This window comes from Procambarus clarkii, chromosome 60, assembly GCF_040958095.1.
Source record: "Procambarus clarkii isolate CNS0578487 chromosome 60, FALCON_Pclarkii_2.0, whole genome shotgun sequence".
Lineage (NCBI taxonomy): Eukaryota > Metazoa > Arthropoda > Malacostraca > Decapoda > Cambaridae > Procambarus > Procambarus clarkii.
In genome coordinates, this window is record NC_091209.1 from 19,670,229 (window position 1) to 19,687,728 (window position 17,500).

Below are 17,500 nucleotides of genomic sequence, written 5' to 3' on the forward strand. Positions count from 1 at the left end.
AACGAACATATCGTTAGGTAACGTTCGCCCACGTTCCTCGCTATACTCTAAGTCCCCATTAACCCATTTGGTTTTGTCTCGACTGAGCAGCTTAATTTTTGCATTTTAAAACGAGGAATAGATGAAAATAGACTTAATAATTGAAGGAGTGAGATGGAAGGCTGTTTACAACACTCTCCTGTCCTTGACGAAAGAGATAGAGATAGAGATAGCGGGAAGGAGACGGGATTAGGGTGGAGGGGGCGGGTGGGAGGGAGATAGACAGACGGATCGTTTTAAAATTTTAAAATTCCCGCGCGCGGGGAGGTGGGAGGGAGATAGACAGACGGATCGTTTCAAAAATTTAAAATTCCCGCGCGCGCGTAACTCTTCGCTGTGATGAAGTAGGGCCCCGACTAACGACCCGTTGCGGCCGTTTACCACCCGTTATGGTTGTTGGAGGCGGGGGGTTGTTAGTCGCCACCAGTGTACACATACACATATACACACACACACATATATACATACATTATGTGCGTCTGTGTTATTTTTATTATTTGTGAGTGTCCTGTTTCCCATTTTTTTTATCCACTTTGTCGTTTCCACTTGGAATCTTATACGTTGTTATCATGTTCCCTCCTCTTCCTGCGTCTCCTGTCCTTTAGCGAAGTGAGGTGTAGTTTGCTGACTTTGTGTAGCTTATTCTTCGTAATTCATGGCTCCAAAGAATTACCCAAAGCCTCATAAAGCCACTCAAGGCTATCCAAAGCCTCATAAAGCCACTCAACGCTACCCAAAGCCTTATAAAGCCACTCAAGGCTACCCAAAGCCTCATAAAGCCACTCAAGGCTACCCAAAGCCTCATAAAGCCACTCAAGGCTATCCAAAGCCTCATAAAGCCACTCAAGGCTATCCAAAGCCTCATAAAGCCACTCAACGCCACCTAAAGCCTTATAAAGCCACTCAAGGCTACCCAAAGCCTCATAAAGCCACTCAAGGCTACCCAAAGCCTCATAAAGCCACTCAAGGCTACCCAAAGCCTCATAAAGCCACTCAAGGCTACCCAAAGCCTCATAAAGCCACTCAAGGCTACCCAAAGCCTCATAAAGCCCCTTAAGGCTACCCAAAGCCTCATAAAGCCACCCAAGACTACCCAAAGCCTCATAAAGCCACTCAAGGCTACCCAAAGCCTCATAAAGCCACTCAAGGCTACCCAAAGCCTCATAAAGCCACTCAAGGCTATCCAAAGCCTCATAAAGCCACTCAAGGCTATCCAAAGCCTCATAAAGCCACTCAACGCTACCCAAAGCCTTATAAAGCCACTCAATGCTACCCAAAGCCTCATAAAGCCACTCAAGGCTACCCAAAGCCTTATAAAGCCACTCAAGGCTACCCAAAGCCTCATAAAGCCACTCAAGGCTACCCAAAGCCTCATAAAGCCACTCAAGGCTACCCAAAGCCTCATAAAGCCCCTTAAGGCTACCCAAAGCCTCATAAAGCCACCCAAGACTACCCAAAGCCTCATAAAGCCACTCAAGGCAACCCAAAGCCTCATAAAGCCCCTCAAGGCTACCCAAAGCCTCATAAAGCCACTCAACGCTACCCAAAGCCTCATAAAGCCACCCAAGACTACCCAAAGCCTCACAAAGCCTCCTTAAAATGAGAAAGAAAAGAACAAATTAACACATTTACTTACTATAACGGTAGCCGTGAATGCAGAACGTGAACAAAAATAACTTCACTCTGAAATCAGCTCATAACAAAAGAAGACAAAAGCAGGTGGCTGGAGAAGGTAATAAAAGTCGAGGATTTGCGCCTCTCTTAGACTTTTATGGTTTTTTTTTACCCACCGTCAATTTCAGTCTTGTTTCGTGCTGTTTCTCAGTAAAACTTTTGTGTTCCCACCTTCCAGATTCAGCACCAAGATTATAGTAAGAGGTGTTATATATATGTCCTCTTTACTTGCGTAATTTAAAGAGGTTCTGGGTGATTCTATGGGTCGTAATTCCTGGCCCGGCCTTGTTGAATAGTTCTGCTCTTTCTTTAGTGTTGGTTGGTGTTTGAAACTAGAATTCTATGCATTTAATTTGTTATACGGTATTCTGAAAGTTTTATTCGAGTCGACCCTGTCGTAGCTCAGTCGATTAAGGCAGTGTCTGGGATGCTCCCGGACGCAGGTTCGAATCCTCGTCACGGCCCTTGTGGATTTGTTCATTTTATTCGAGTGTTTACCAGTTTTGTTTGTGGTAGGGAGGTTGTGTTGCGGGTGTGTGTGTGTGTGTCATCAGAGGTGGAGTTGGTGTTGGGATCGACCCATCCCAAATCCTTATCCTGATCCCTTCCCAGTGCTATATAGCAGGGGTTTCCAAACTTTTCAATGTAAGGGCCACATTATATATTTCCCATATTTATGCGGGCCGGAGGAATAAAAAATGAAATTGCTATTTTGTATAACTAAGATAAAGGCATTGTCAAAGTACAGAGAAAAGAATATTGTACAGTGTTTGTGCTCCCTGAAACGGAAGCAGCGAAGCCCCACTCGCCCTCCATCCCCACAATATACAGTTATACACAACTGATTGGTTGTAATGCACAACACATACCTACCAGTATTAGTATCTGTGCGTCACACTATCGAGAGAGAGGAAAACTGACTCGGGTTGAGCGCCACCAGTCAGCAGCCCCAACTTTGAATAATTCTGCGATGCCATTCGTACGATAATTATTTTTTCAAGGCCACCACACAGGGATTTGTTTGGAGGGCCGGATGAAATTATGTGGCGGGCCGGATGTGGCCCGCGGGCCATAGTTTGGAGACCCCTGCTATATAGTCATAATGGCTTGGCGCTTTCTGATATTTCCCTGCCCTTCCTGAGGTCTTCTGGGACCTACTGCTATTTTCAAAACTGGAATTTTCAGGGTTACATTTTCAGTATCCACTTTTTAGGCCATCTTTGAGGTTTTCTAGATCTGCTTACATCATAGGGAGCCGGTCGGCCGAGCGGACAGCACACTGGACTTGTGATCCTGTGGTCTTGGGTTCGATCCCAGGCGCCGGCAAAAACAATGGGCAGAGTTTCTTTCACCCTATGCCCCCTGTTATCTAGCAGTAAAATAGGTACCTGGGTGTTAGTCAGCTGTCACGGGCTGCTTCCTGGGGGTGGATGCCTGGTCGATTACCGGGCCGCGGGGACACTAATAAAAAGCCCGGAAATCATCTCAAGATAATCTCAAGAAGATAATCTTAGTGTTCCTATGTGCAAACTCTCATCTTTATCTTTGAGGCGTCTGCAGGTACGGACATAAAGGGGTCTATGTTATCTATCAGATCACTGACGTATTTCTGAGACAGTATACGTCCTAACATTTGACCTTTCCAATACCTGCCTGTGATATCTTTTAGCTAAAAAAAATCTCTGCTTCCACTATGACCATCTGTTTCCTGTCAGAGAGAGATTCCTTTATCCAGCCGAATGTTTTTCCATTTACTTCAGTTTTTCTCTTAGAGCTTGGATGGATCCTTCTGTCTGTGGGACTGTCAAATGCCTTCTGACAGTCTTGGTAGTCTTGCAGTAGGGGCAAGGTTTTCATCATTATGGAACTACGGTCAGCATTACCGTCAGGTTATCTTGAGGTTATCTTGAGATGATTTCGGGGCTTTTAGTGTCCCCGCGGCCCGGTCCTCGACCAGGCCTCCACCCCCAGGAAGCAGCCCGTGACAGCTGACTAACACCCAGGTACCTATTTTACTGCTAGGTAACAGGGGCATAGGGTGAAAGAAACTCTGCCCATTGTTTCTCGCCGGCGCCTGGGATCGAACCCAGGACCACAGGATCACAAGTCCAGCGTGCTGTCCGCTCGGCCGACCGGCTCCCGTCACCACCATCTTCACCATCACCACTATCACCACCATCACCACCATCTTCACCATCCTCGGCACCACCGTCATCACCATCTTCACCATCACCACTATCACCACCATCACCACCATCTTCACCATCCTCGGCACCACCGTCATCACCATCTTCACCATCACCACTATCACCACCATCACCACCATCTTCACCATCTTCGGCACCACCGTCACCACCATCTTCACCATCACCACTATCACCACCATCACCACCATCTTCACCGTCTTCGGCACCACCGTCATCACCATCTTCACCATCACCACTATCACCACCATCTTCACCATCTTCGGCACCACCGTCATCACCATCTTCACCATCACCACTATCACCACCGTCATCACCATCTTCACCATCACCACAGCCTCCTGGAAGCCCTGGGACGCGTATAGTGACGTCCCCCAACTCCAAATAACTGTCTGAAGCTCCTTCAATGAAACCCCCCAAGACCTGAATCTAGAGGGGAAATTTCCCCACTACACGGCCAACTCAGCCAATTGTGGCGTGTGAGACTAGGGACATTTTCCCCACCGTCCAGCCTTTCCCCCCTCCCCCTTCCCAGACTTTTCCCTGCCTCCCCCCCCCCCCCACCCCCCTCCTCTCTCTTTCTCTCCTCTCCTCTGCTCCCATTCCATCCAAGGATTGGCTGGTCCTCGTTCGGGTCCACCTCGAGTGGGCGCGCCACTCTCCTGTGGGCTCCGAGTAGCTCCTCCAAACACTTATACCAGGACTGAGGAATAATTGCGAGTGAGGATGGGATACTCTCGGACGCAGGTTCGAATCCTCGTCACGGCCCTTGTGGATTTGTTCATTTTAAGCTATTGAGACCGAGAAAGCCTCTCTATTACGGTTTTAATATCACTAAAAGTACCGGAATTTTGACGTTAAGATAGCGTCAAACCCGGGGCGAGCGTGAGGACAGGTTGAGTGAAGTGCCTGGGGCAGGATGTGTGGTGTTCGGCAGGATCTACTGGCGGCGGCAGAGACCTTGAATGAGAGAACATTCAGTGCTATGAACCGGTCGAGGCGAGCGCCTTCAAGGAGCTGAAATGTGGCCGCAGGCAAGCCCAGCCCCCTGCAGTGTCCAGCAGCCGGGGGTGTGGGCGGTGGACTCCCTTGTGGTGGATTGATTGATGATTGATGAAGATTAAGCCACCCAAGAGGTGGCACGGACATGAATAGCCCGTAAGTGGTGGCCCTTTTGAGCCATTACTATTGTCAATAGATGATACTGGAGATCTGTGGAGGTGCGACTGCACCCTGAGTGACGGGAGATGTCTCCTGTGTCGCTTGTGGTGGACTTGGTGGAGTTGATAAAGATTAAGCCACGCAAGAGGTGGCACGGGCATGAATAGCCCGTAAGTGGAAGGTGTTTGGATCCACTACCAGTACCAGCAGGTGATACTGTTGACCTGTTGATAGATGAGGTCTTCATGGTCGGTGGTTGTAAGCTGTTGTTGTTGTTTCAGATTTAGCTACTCAGACCGAAGTGTCCATGTAGCACGGGCTATGGCGAGCCCGTCGGTTGTAAGCGTAGGGTATTAATGATATATGGGTGAGGAGAAGTATAGTGTGGTTCAGGATATATTGCCGTCAAGTTCCTTCTTTCTTCTGTCGTCTAAGGTTGAAGTTCAGTTCTCTTGAGATGTCTTCGTAGCTTAACCCTCTTAGCTCTTGCACAAGTCTTCTTACAAACCTCTGAATGCTTTTTTTCCTTACAAATGGTTGCGGATGCAGACTTGTGCTGCATATTGTAATTCTAGTATTACACAGGCTGTGTATTTCTTCTGGGGTATTCCTGCATGGACCCAAAGCCTCTGGCTGGTCCACTAAGTATTACTAGTTTTTCGTTTTTGTCTTAAACGGCGAATGAGTATTATGACTCGCATGCTGGCTTCTGTAAGCTTATGTCCCATGTCTTTAATAACTTCTTCTGTGTTGTTAAATCTCAGTTGAAATTGGTTTCTAACTCAGGACTGTGTTTGATATGTTCCCCTCGCCACCCCCCCACCACCTCTTACACCCTCACAACACCCCTCCCCCCCTCCAACACCCCTCCCCCCTCCTACACCCCCTCAACACCCCTCCCCCCCTCCAACACCCCCTCAACCCCCCCCCCCTCCTACACCCCCTCAACACCCCACCTACACACTGTGACTCCCACTCTTCCCGGAGCGGCGCGCGTATTGACGGCCCCTGACTATAGCACAGTGTGAGAGCATTAACACACACACATTACAGTACTGAACAGCGGAAGTTGGTAGGGCTTAAAGCTGCGGTGAGACCGTTCGCTGCCTCCACTGTAGAGTGTACTCGGGACACTGCTCCTACACCTCCACAACACTCTCACAGCCAGCCTACCTTGCCGAACACGAAGCAAAACACAAATATAAGAATAGTCTCGAAAACCCGTTGTAAGAAACGATTTTGCAAGGAATGGAACGGAGGTGGGAGGCCAGGCAGTGGCAGCCGACCGAATGGGAAGGCAACTCCCGACGTGGATAACACTGTTCTGTGGACAATGTCTCGTTCGGGAGTGAACTTTTATCAAGTTCCCGCCAACCCGCCGCCCCGCCGCCCCGCCGCCCTGCCGCACCGCCGCCCGCCGAGGTTTCCCGCCAACCAATCGCCCTCCACCATAGCGATATACCACTCCCGCCGACCAATGAAAATGGAGGAATAGTGGGCGAGCCTATCGAGAGGACAAGGGTCGCTCCTCTTCACTCTCAGCAAACTTTCATGGACAATACATCCATATTCTGTTTTTATCATTCACTTTCCCGCCGACTCGTGGGACTTAGTCAAATATGTCTGGCTCATTATCAGTGGAAAATGACATTAGGTGAGGAAGTGTGTTAGCCTCACAAGTGAAGAACATCATAACAAACCATATATTTAACGTGGAACAACCTGTTCTCGCGTTCAATAGTTAATAACAGTTCACTGCGGGAAAGTAAGGACCTCGAAGCATTCCCTGTTCAGAATTGATACTTTAAAACCCGCTTATTTTCTTGCGCAAACAAAAGTCAATTTCGTTAATGAAGACTTGTCGAGGTACACTGTATCGCGGAGGGGTGGGGGGCGGGAGAGGGGGACAATCACGGCCTGAGAGGAAGACAATCACGGAATGACGTGATTGTGCTTTCGGGGGTTGACTCCTATTCCCTCCGGAGTTTCTCTCATAATTTTGTATGTGGTAAACGTATCTCCATTCTTCTAGCGACGTGGCTGTGAATGCCTGTGTGTGTGTGTGTGTGTGTGTGTGTGTGTGTGTGTGTGTGTGTGCGAGGCGGGGAAGGGACATGTTAGGTTGATGTATTAGTTTCTTTTGATCCATTCCTGTGTCTCATGGGATATTTGTGTGTGTGTGTGGAGTGGCTGATACCACGTGTTTTTTTTTTTTTTTTTTTTTTGTGTGTGTGTGTGTGTGTGTGTGTGTGTGTGTGTGTGTGTGTGTGTGTGTGTGTGTGTGTGTGTGTGTGTACTCACCTAGTTGTACTCACCTAGTTGTGTTTGCGGGGGTTGAGCTCTGGCTCTTTGGTCCCGCCTCTCAACCGTCAATCAACAGGTGTACAGATTCCTGTGTGTGTGTGTGTGTGTGTGTGTGTGTGTGTGTGTACTCACCTTTGCACTTACCTAGCTGTGCTTGTTGGGGGTTGAGCTTCGGCTCTCTAGGCTGTCATATCTTCCTAAGCTCTCTAAGGCAAAGGTTAAAGCAAAGTTTGACAGGAAATAATTTTCACTTTCTATACCTTTGGCCGTATAAACACACTTGCTACAGAGAAAGAACAAAATTCGGCGTTTTATAATGTGTCTTCTGTGTATATCTGTCCACGATAAATATTCCCTACCTTATCTATATCCTACTATACCATATAGTATACTATGTATACCATATCTATACCTTACTCTACCATATCTGTATCCTACTATATCCTATATATACATATATATATCCTACTATACCTTATCTATATCCTACTATACCATATACTATCTGTTATCTATACTATTTATAGCTATAGCTGTTATCTATAATATATATAGCTATCTGTGGTAGCTATGGTTCTGGAATACCAAACTTCTCTTAGCTATGCAGGCGATGAGTCACACTAACGTGGCTAAAGTATGTTGACCAGACCACACACTAGAAGGTGAAGGGACGACGACGTTACGGTCCGTCCTGGACCATTCTCAAGTCGATTGTGAATGTGATTCACAATAGATTCTCTTAGCTATATCGACCTTAACAACCCCTGACCTTAATTAATCTTGAGAACAGTTGTCAGTGCTGTAACAACTGTTATAAATATAATTTACTATATCTTCAAAGATCTATACAAAATTAAAACCATAATTGAGTTTTTCTCGAACAGAAAACTCGAAAAAAATCGAGCTTTCATTGTAGCAAAATTTCGCTTTTCCATCAAGTCTTGTTTTTCATTCATGTCGAAACTGCATAAAAAAAATTCCTCCATTCCCCGAAATGAAAAAAAATGGAAATAAAAGCCAGAGAGGAATTTTTGGGGAGAACTGAAAAAAATACTCTGATATTCGAGTTATTTAAAAAAAATATATATAATATTCGTTTGTTGTTGTTCTTATTGTGTGTGTGTTTAGTATTTTGTGTCTGCAGAATCGAGCTATTAGCTCTTGGACCCCGCCTTTCTAACTCATTTTTATTTTTCCTCTATTATGTCTACTACATATTTTTCTGTTACACACACACACACACACACACACACAAAGCATTATATGACAAAGAGTGCTGGGAAGACGGGACACCACGAGCGTAGCTCTCATCCTGTAACTACACTTAGGTAATTACACCTATAGAGCCCAGTAGGCTCAGGAATCTGTACACCAGTTGATTGACAGTTGAGAGGCGGGACCAAAGAGCCAAAGCTCAACCCCCGCAAGCACAATTAGGTGAGTACACACACACACACACACACACACACACACACACACACACACACACACACACACACACACACACACACACACACACACACACACACACACACACACACACACTGTTTTGTCCATTTGCGTGAGTTGCGGATCTCCCGTGCGTGTGGGAGTCGCGATCATTCAACACGGCGGGGGGCTGCCGGCGTGCGTGCGAACGGTTCCTGGTCTGAGTTATCGCATTTTGAATGTTTGAAAGGCCAAAGTTCTCGCTGTTTTGGAGAACAAAAATGTGTTCCATGTTCTGTTGCCTATCCCGTCTTTATTGTTATTAAGGTGTGGAGGGGGAGGAGAAAGAGAGTAGAGAGAAAGGGAAGATTGTGTGAGAGAGAGAGAGAGAGAGAGAGAGAGAGAGAGAGAGAGAGAGAGAGAGAGAGAGTAGACAGGGAGGGGTGTAAGAGACAGAGAGGGAGGTAGGACAGGGAATAGGAACGTAGAGGGACAGAGATAGGACAAAGGAGATGATGAAAGTGGAAATGTTCGCTGTATACAAAATTACTCCACCGAAAACTAATTCAGTCAGACAAAAATTGCAGACGCGTGTCTACTTTTCCATCGTAATTAACAAACAAAAAACACTATTTATGCAAATTTAGTTACCTGCCATGATGATAGTTGGATAATTAGGGATAATACTGTATAATACAATAATACTTGCTTATTGTATCAGATGATAAGGCGTGACTTGGTCTTAATCTTGCTTTTGGTGTTTTGTGGGGGTTGACCTAGCTCCCGGACCCGCCTTTTATTCGTCAATCGAAATATATTCATCCAGATAAAGTGCTGGAGACCCATAGTCCGGGTGGAGTTTGGGAGCAGCCTTGAGGTTATCTTGAGATGATTTCGGGGCTTTAGTGTCCCCGCGGCCCGGTCCTCGACCAGGAAGCAGCCCGTGACAGCTGACTAACACCTAGGTACCTATTTTACTGCTAGGTAACAGGGGCATAGGGTGAAAGAAACTCTGCCCATTGTTTCTCGCCGGTGCTCGGGATCGTACCCGGGGCCTCAGGATCACAAGTCCAGCGTGCTGTCCGCTCGGCCGACCGGCTCCCCAAAACAGAGAAGGGGGCGCCAAATAGTTTAATGGTTTCTTTCCTAATACTTTTCTTATATTTATATATACGTTCCTATGCCTCTCAGTTTTCTTCAGTCTTCTGAACTCTGTTTTGTTTTACACCTTCTTGCTTTTCCTTGTAATCTTCTTGGCATTATCTATTGAACGTGATTTATTGCATTCTTTACCTTTCTCTTTTATCAATCTCTCTTCACCATCTTCGTATTCCCGCTTGACTCTATACATCATTTATTGAACTCTTACCCTGAAGTCCTTCCTTGCACATTTCCCAGATGCTCTCTTACCTTCATGAAATTCCCTTTCTATTGTCTACTCTCCTCTCCTTGTCCCTCTTGTCTTACAGTCATTGTTTTAATTCCGAGTATATAACCAAAGACCTGCGGCCAGGTTCACGCAAGCACTTACGAATGTGTATATGTTTCCTCAATCTTTGACGGCTTTGGTTACATTTATTAAACAGTTTACAAGCATGAAAACTTGCCAATCAACTGTTGTTATTGTTATAAACAGCCTCCTGGTGCTTCGGAGCTCATTAACGGTTTAATAATTGGAAAGAAAGCCGCCAAAGATTTAGAAAAGATGGACAGGTTCGTAAGTGCTCGCGTAAGTGCTTTCGTGAATCTGGCCCCAGGACACTGATCAGTGGTTCCTAGGCGTACTCACCTAGTTGTGTTTGCGAGGGGGGTTGAGCTCTGGCTCTTTGGTCCCGCCTTAGGCGTGTCACGTTCTAAGCTCTGTCTCCCCTTCCTGGGTGAAGATCAGATCTAGAAGACTATAGTTGTATCTCCACTTTCTCTTATCTCGTCTTTAACATGTTACCTAACAAAGTTCCATTCCATAATTTCCATTAATTTATGCTCCTCACGTTTCCAGATTCCCAGTCGATCTCTCGGTGATTTAGATCCTCCATAACTAGTAGTTTAGCTCTCATGTAATCCTGTTTCGGTCTTTTGTTGCTTGCTGGGAGGTTGTGTAGTGATAGACCATTTTGTCTGCCCCTAACCATTCTCCTGTTTAGACTGTACTTGCTGTAACTATGTGGTCCATCGTCACAGCTGCTGTGTGAGTTTCAGTGATGTTCATTGTTGATGTAAATATTCTATGTTGATGTAAGATGTTCACTGTTGATGTAAATATTCTGTGTTGATGTAAGATGTTCAAGGTTGGTGTAAATATTGTATGTTGATGTAAGATGTTCATTGTTGGTGTAAATATTGTATGTTGATGTAAGATGTTCATTGTTGGTGTAAATATAATGACCTGACAGACACATTCATTTTATTTGTAACTAGCTCATCACAAGTGTAAATTGCTTACTTTAATGATGACTGATTGTTTAACTAATGGTACAGTACCTGAAACCATTATGTGATTCCGTAACTGTTCTCCAAATTGGGCACTAGGTGGGTGTTTGGGTCATTAATGAACTAATTACACTTAAGCTTAGTGACGTCCTTCAGTTGTCTGTATGTATGTGTGTACACTACGTGTGTCCGCTGAGGTGTGTGTACCTGTGTACACCTTGTGTATGTGGCAGCAATTGTTCCTTAGGGGTCACAGATACGCAGCAGGAGGGTAGAGACCATCCACCCTGCAACAGAAACAATCTATCAATGCACCTTAGATTGATAAGATAAAGCCAACCAAAAGGTGACACGGGCATGAATAACCCGTAAGTGGTAGATTTTTTTGGAGTGAATGTAATCTTTGGTCGTGTAAGCTTCTCTCCGAGGTAATGTTCACTAGGAGACAGTTCTCGTCTCTGCCAACCACTTCTCCCGCCCATTGTGTCTTGCGTCAACCGCCTTTCCCGCCAAATCCCACCCGCCCTCTCCCGCCAACCCCCGCCCGCCCTTTCCCGCCAATTAACGCCCAGTCCTCCACTACCCTCTGGTTCACCGCCCACCACTTCTCTAGTCCTCTATCCACGGCTCCTCCACCCCCCGCCCACGGCTCCTCCACCCCCCGCCCACACACACGAGGGCCTCGCAAGAGAAGCAACATTCACGTTTCTACATGACGCTTCCACAAGGATTTATTGCGAATTCTTTTGCCAAATTACGCGCGAGTATCCCTGGTACACGCGCTTGGAGATAAGCTCGCTCTTCTCCCGCCTATATTAAACTTTTGTAAGTCATTTTTGGGGGGGCGGGAAGATACCAGAATGTACCGGAATGGCCGTATAACCGGTCATTACCGGATGACCTGTACGTAAATGACGTCACTTACCGCAAGCACACCAGATAATTACCGTTGTTGGGGACAGGAAGCCTCTTCTTAGCATTGTGTCCATTTCCTCACTAGGTCGAATAGCTGACCTCTCTCAGGATGCACCGCACAACAGTTGATTATCTCCCAGATACCTGTTTACTGTTAGGTAAACAGAGGCATCAGTAAATGTTGTTTAGTCACCTCTAGTACATCCTGTCTCTCACCCTCTAGTATACTGTCTCTCATCCTCTAGTATACTGTCTCTCACCCCTCTAGTATACTGTCTCTCACCCTCTAGTATACTGTCTCTCACCCCCCTAGTGAACACTGTCTCACCCTAGTGAACACTGTCTCACCCCCCCTAGTGAATACTGTCTCACCCCCTAGTGAACACTGTCTCACCCCCTAGTAAACACTGTCTCACCCTAGTGAACACTGTCTCACCCCCCTAGTGAATACTGTCTCACCCCCTAGTGAATACTGTCTCACCCCCCTAGTGAACACTGTCTCACCCCCTAGTGAATACTGTCTCACCCCCCTAGTGAATACTGTCTCACCCCCCTAGTGAATACTGTCTCACCCCCCTAGTGAATACTGTGTCTCACCCCCCTAGTGAATACTGTCTCACCCCCCTAGTGAATACTGTCTCACCCCCCTAGTGAACACTGTCTCACCCCCCTAGTGAATACTGTCTCACCCCCCTAGTGAATACTGTCTCACCCTAGTGAGGGCCTCGCCGCGAGGGTGAATGCTCGCGAAAATAACTCTCGCGTCTCTGAAATTTATTTGCTCGTAAAAATAGCATATTACCGCATTCATTTTTAAGCTGGTTGATTAATGGAGGCGAAGGGCCGCGTATGTGTCATCTCGAGACTGTGTCCGTAATACAGTGTCTGTGTCCGTAATACAGTGTCTGTGTCCGTAATACAGTGAGTGTGTCCGTAATACAGTGACTGTGTGCGTAATACAGTGACTGTGTCCGTAATACAGTGACTGTGTCCGTAATACAGTGACTGTGTCCGTAATATAGTGACTGTGTCCGTAATACAGTGACTGTGTCCGTAATACAGTGACTGTGTGCGTAATACAGTGACTGTGTCCGTAATACAGTGACTGTGTGCGTAATACAGTGACTGTCCGTAATACAGTGTCTGTGTCCGTAATACAGTGAGTGTGTCCGTAATACAGTGACTGTGTCCGTAATACAGTGACTGTGTCCGTAATACAGTGACTGTGTCCGTAATACAGTGACTGTGTGCGTAATACAGTGACTGTGTCCGTAATACAGTGACTGTGTCCGTAATACAGTGACTGTGTTCGTAATACAGTGACTGTGTCCGTAATACAGTGACTGTGTCCGTAATACAGTGACTGTCCGTAATACAGTGACTGTGTCCGTAATACAGTGACTGTGTCCGTAATACAGTGACTGTGTCCGTAATACAGTGACTGTGTCCGTAATACAGTGACTGTGTTCGTAATACAGTGTCTGTGTCCGTAATACAGTGACTGTGTCCGTAATACAGTGACTGTGTCCGTAATACAGTGACTGTCCGTAATACAGTGACTGTGTCCGTAATACAGTGACTGTGTCCGTAATACAGTGACTGTGTCCGTAATACAGTGACTGTGTGCGTAATACAGTGACTGTGTCCGTAATACAGTGACTGTCCGTAATACAGTGACTGTGTCCGTAATACAGTGACTGTGTCCGTAATACAGTGACTGTGTCCGTAATACAGTGACTGTGTCCGTAATACAGTGACTGTGTCCGTAATACAGTGACTGTGTCCGTAATACAGTGACTGTGTGCGTAATACAGTGACTGTGTCCGTAATACAGTGACTGTGTCCGTAATACAGTGACTGTGTTCGTAATACAGTGACTGTGTCCGTAATACAGTGACTGTGTCCGTAATACAGTGACTGTGTCCGTAATACAGTGACTGTGTCCGTAATACAGTGACTGTGTCCGTAATACAGTGTCTGTGTCCGTAATACAGTGACTGTGTCCGTAATACAGTGACTGTGTGCGTAATACAGTGACTGTGTCCGTAATACAGTGACTGTGTCCGTAATACAGTGACTGTCCGTAATACAGTGACTGTGTCCGTAATACAGTGACTGTGTCCGTAATACAGTGACTGTCCGTAATACAGTGACTGTGTCCGTAATACAGTGACTGTGTCCGTAATACAGTGACTGTGTGCGTAATACAGTGACTGTGTGCGTAATACAGTGACTGTGTCCGTAATACAGTGACTGTGTCCGTAATACAGTGACTGTGTCCGTAATACAGTGAGTGTGTCCGTAATACAGTGACTGTGTCCGTAATACAGTGAGTGTGTCCGTAATACAGTGACTGTGTCCGTAATACAGTGACTGTGTGCGTAATACAGTGACTGTGTGCGTAATACAGTGACTGTGTGCGTAATACAGTGACTGTGTGCGTAATACAGTGACTGTGTGCGTAATACAGTGACTGTGTCCGTAATACAGTGACTGTGTTCGTAATACAGTGACTGTGTCCGTAATACAGTGACTGTGTCCGTAATACAGTGAGTGTGTCCGTAATACAGTGACTGTGTCCGTAATACAGTGACTGTGTCCGTAATACAGTGACTGTGTCCGTAATACAGTGACTGTGTCCGTAATACAGTGAGTGTGTCCGTAATACAGTGAGTGTGTCCGTAATACAGTGACTGTGTCCGTAATACAGTGACTGTGTCCGTAATACAGTGACTGTGTCCGTAATACAGTGACTGTGTCCGTAATACAGTGACTGTGTCCGTAATACAGTGACTGTGTCCGTAATACAGTGACTGTGTCCGTAATACAGTGACTGTGTCCGTAATAAAGACGGTGAGAGAGCAATATTGAAGCGGCCTGTTTTATATTTTATTGGCCAACAGCAAAAATATACTTTTTTCAATTTCAATTTCAAAATTATGTTAATTTACGGTAATTCAATCATATTCTACACAAGTATGTACGCGACACTGAAATAGATGTTTTGTAGTGCGACGTTGATGTTCGAAAAGTGAAATTGATGTTCGGAAAATGACGTAGATGTTCGGAAAGTGAAATTGATGTTCGGAAAGTGAAGTTGATGTTCGGAAAGTGAAATTGATGTTCGGAAAGTGAAATTGATGTTCGGAAAGTGAAATTGATGTTCGGAAAGTGAAATTGATGTTCGGAAAGTGAAACTGATATTCGGAAAAGGACGTAGATGTTCGGAAACGTATATCTGATGAAGTCAAAGTTCGTACGACATAAATTGATGCAGTGTTCGCACTGTAATGACCTCGAAGTCGAACTGTGAACTCAGCTCTGTAATCACCGTGCAAACTGTTTACCTGGAGGAGGAGGAGGCCTGGTCGGAGACCGGGCCGTGGGGGACATTGATCCCGGGAGCCAGCTACTGGTAGACGAACCCAATATGTTGCGTGATATAAGGTATTGGAAATTAATACGCACACTTTGGCTCAAGTACGCAAAGCGTAGATTATGTTCACAAAATTGTACGTAATTTCCGTAAATTTTTAAATTTATTTCTGCATTTTTTTTATTTTTGCAAAATTGTTGTTGATTTCTGCAAAATTGTTGTTGATTTCTGGAAAATTTTTGTTGATTTCTGCAAAATTGTTGTTGATTTCTGCCAAATTGTTGTTGATTTCTGCCAAATTGTTGTTGATTTCTGCCAAATTGCACCTTATTTCCGTAAGACTTAACCGATATTCTCAAAATTAAGCTTATTTGCATAAAGCTGCCAATATATACTAAGTATACGCAAAGTTCGCCCATACGTGCACAAAACTTTATCTTTCATCTTAAATTGTATTCCCAAGATCAGATGTGCTCATCAAGCTGAAGTTTCAAACTCGAAATTAATAAAGCTTGAAGCTTGAGAAGAGAGAGCGAGAGAGAGAGAGAGAGAGAGAGAGAGAGAGAGAGAGAGAGAGAGAGAGAGAGAGAGAGAGAGAGAGAGAGAGAGAGAGAGAGAGAGACAGAGAGACAGAGAACGGAAGCACAACGCTCGCAAAATAGTATATAATGAAGAGGAAAGTAATTTATAGCAGTAGAAAACAAATTAGGAACACAAAGGAGAAACCTGTTCTCAAAAACATATTAAACACACGTAATATTAACATATTTTTTCTCGTATTCTAACGCGAATCTTCTCAATATTTCATATGTTATTCTTCCCTGTCGAGGGAAGTTGAAAAATTAACTCTCCAAAGGTCATTTTCACACTATATTATGGTCTGAGTCTTAGGGATGCGTTTCGCAAGGTACTCCTTACATTTTCAAAGATAAATTTCCCATGCTTTTGCAAAGACTTATACTTTATACAAAGACTTGGGGTGAGAACGAGAGTATATTAATAGGCTATTACATGCCTATTAATTCTTGCTGCTCCTGTCTCTGTGATGGTTCGGGGTCTTGAGATGAGTAGATTGTAATTATATGTTAACTGGCCGTTGATTGCTGGTTTTGTTGATGTGTAGTGCCTCGCTGATGTCGAGTCTTCCGTTGTCATTGTACCTGTCGATTATTTCAGTGTTGCTTGTTAAGATGTCTCTGGTGATGGTCAGGTTGTGTGAGGAGATTATGTACTCCTTGATGGAGCCCTGTTGACTGTGAATTGTTAATCGCCTAGAGAGAGAGAGAGAGAGAGAGAGAGAGAGAGAGAGAGAGAGAGAGAGAGAGAGAGAGACGTTGTCTTCCCTATATACTGAGATCTTTGGGGCTGACAGTCCCCAAGTGGGCATGTGAAGGCATAGACGACGTTGGTCTCTTTTAAGACGTTCTGTTTGGTGTCTGGAGAGTTCTTCATGAGTCGGTTGGTGGTGCCTCCAAGCAGAACGCCTTAAAAGAGACCAGCGTCGTCAGTGCCTTCACATGCCCACTTGGGGACTGTCTCAAAGATCTCAGTATATTCTTTGGAGGACGGGCCAGTGGATGAGGCATTTATGGCGTTGGTATTCGAACAGAAGTCGTCAGTGAAACACTGTTCGAGAAATTGTCGAACGTTTTCAGTTGTGTTTAAATCGTTTTACATTCATAAATAATGACTTTGGTGGCTGGATTAACAAGCATTTAGCTTTTGTTGATAACGACGGACTCAACAACGAGTGGTACTTGCTTGAAGTGATCGATACTCGTTCGATACCCCGCTCCTGCAGCCCGTCCTCGCATACAAAGATCCAAGCTCGTTAATCCAGCCGCCAAACCCCCTGTTTATGAATGAAAAGCGGTTTACACACGACTCAATTGATGACATCCGAACACTTCCGGAACAAGTGTTTCGCTCACGTCCTCTGTTCGAACCCCAATTCTATAAATGCTTCACC

At 45.4% G+C, this 17,500-nt stretch overlaps 1 protein-coding gene across 6 annotated transcripts in view; it reads left to right on the forward strand.

Moving 5' to 3' along the window:
* The window catches only part of LOC123766720 (neural cell adhesion molecule 2-like), a 421,201-nt gene that overhangs the window by 299,939 nt on the left and 103,762 nt on the right, over positions 1-17,500 (forward strand). The gene's annotated exons all lie outside the window — the stretch shown is intronic.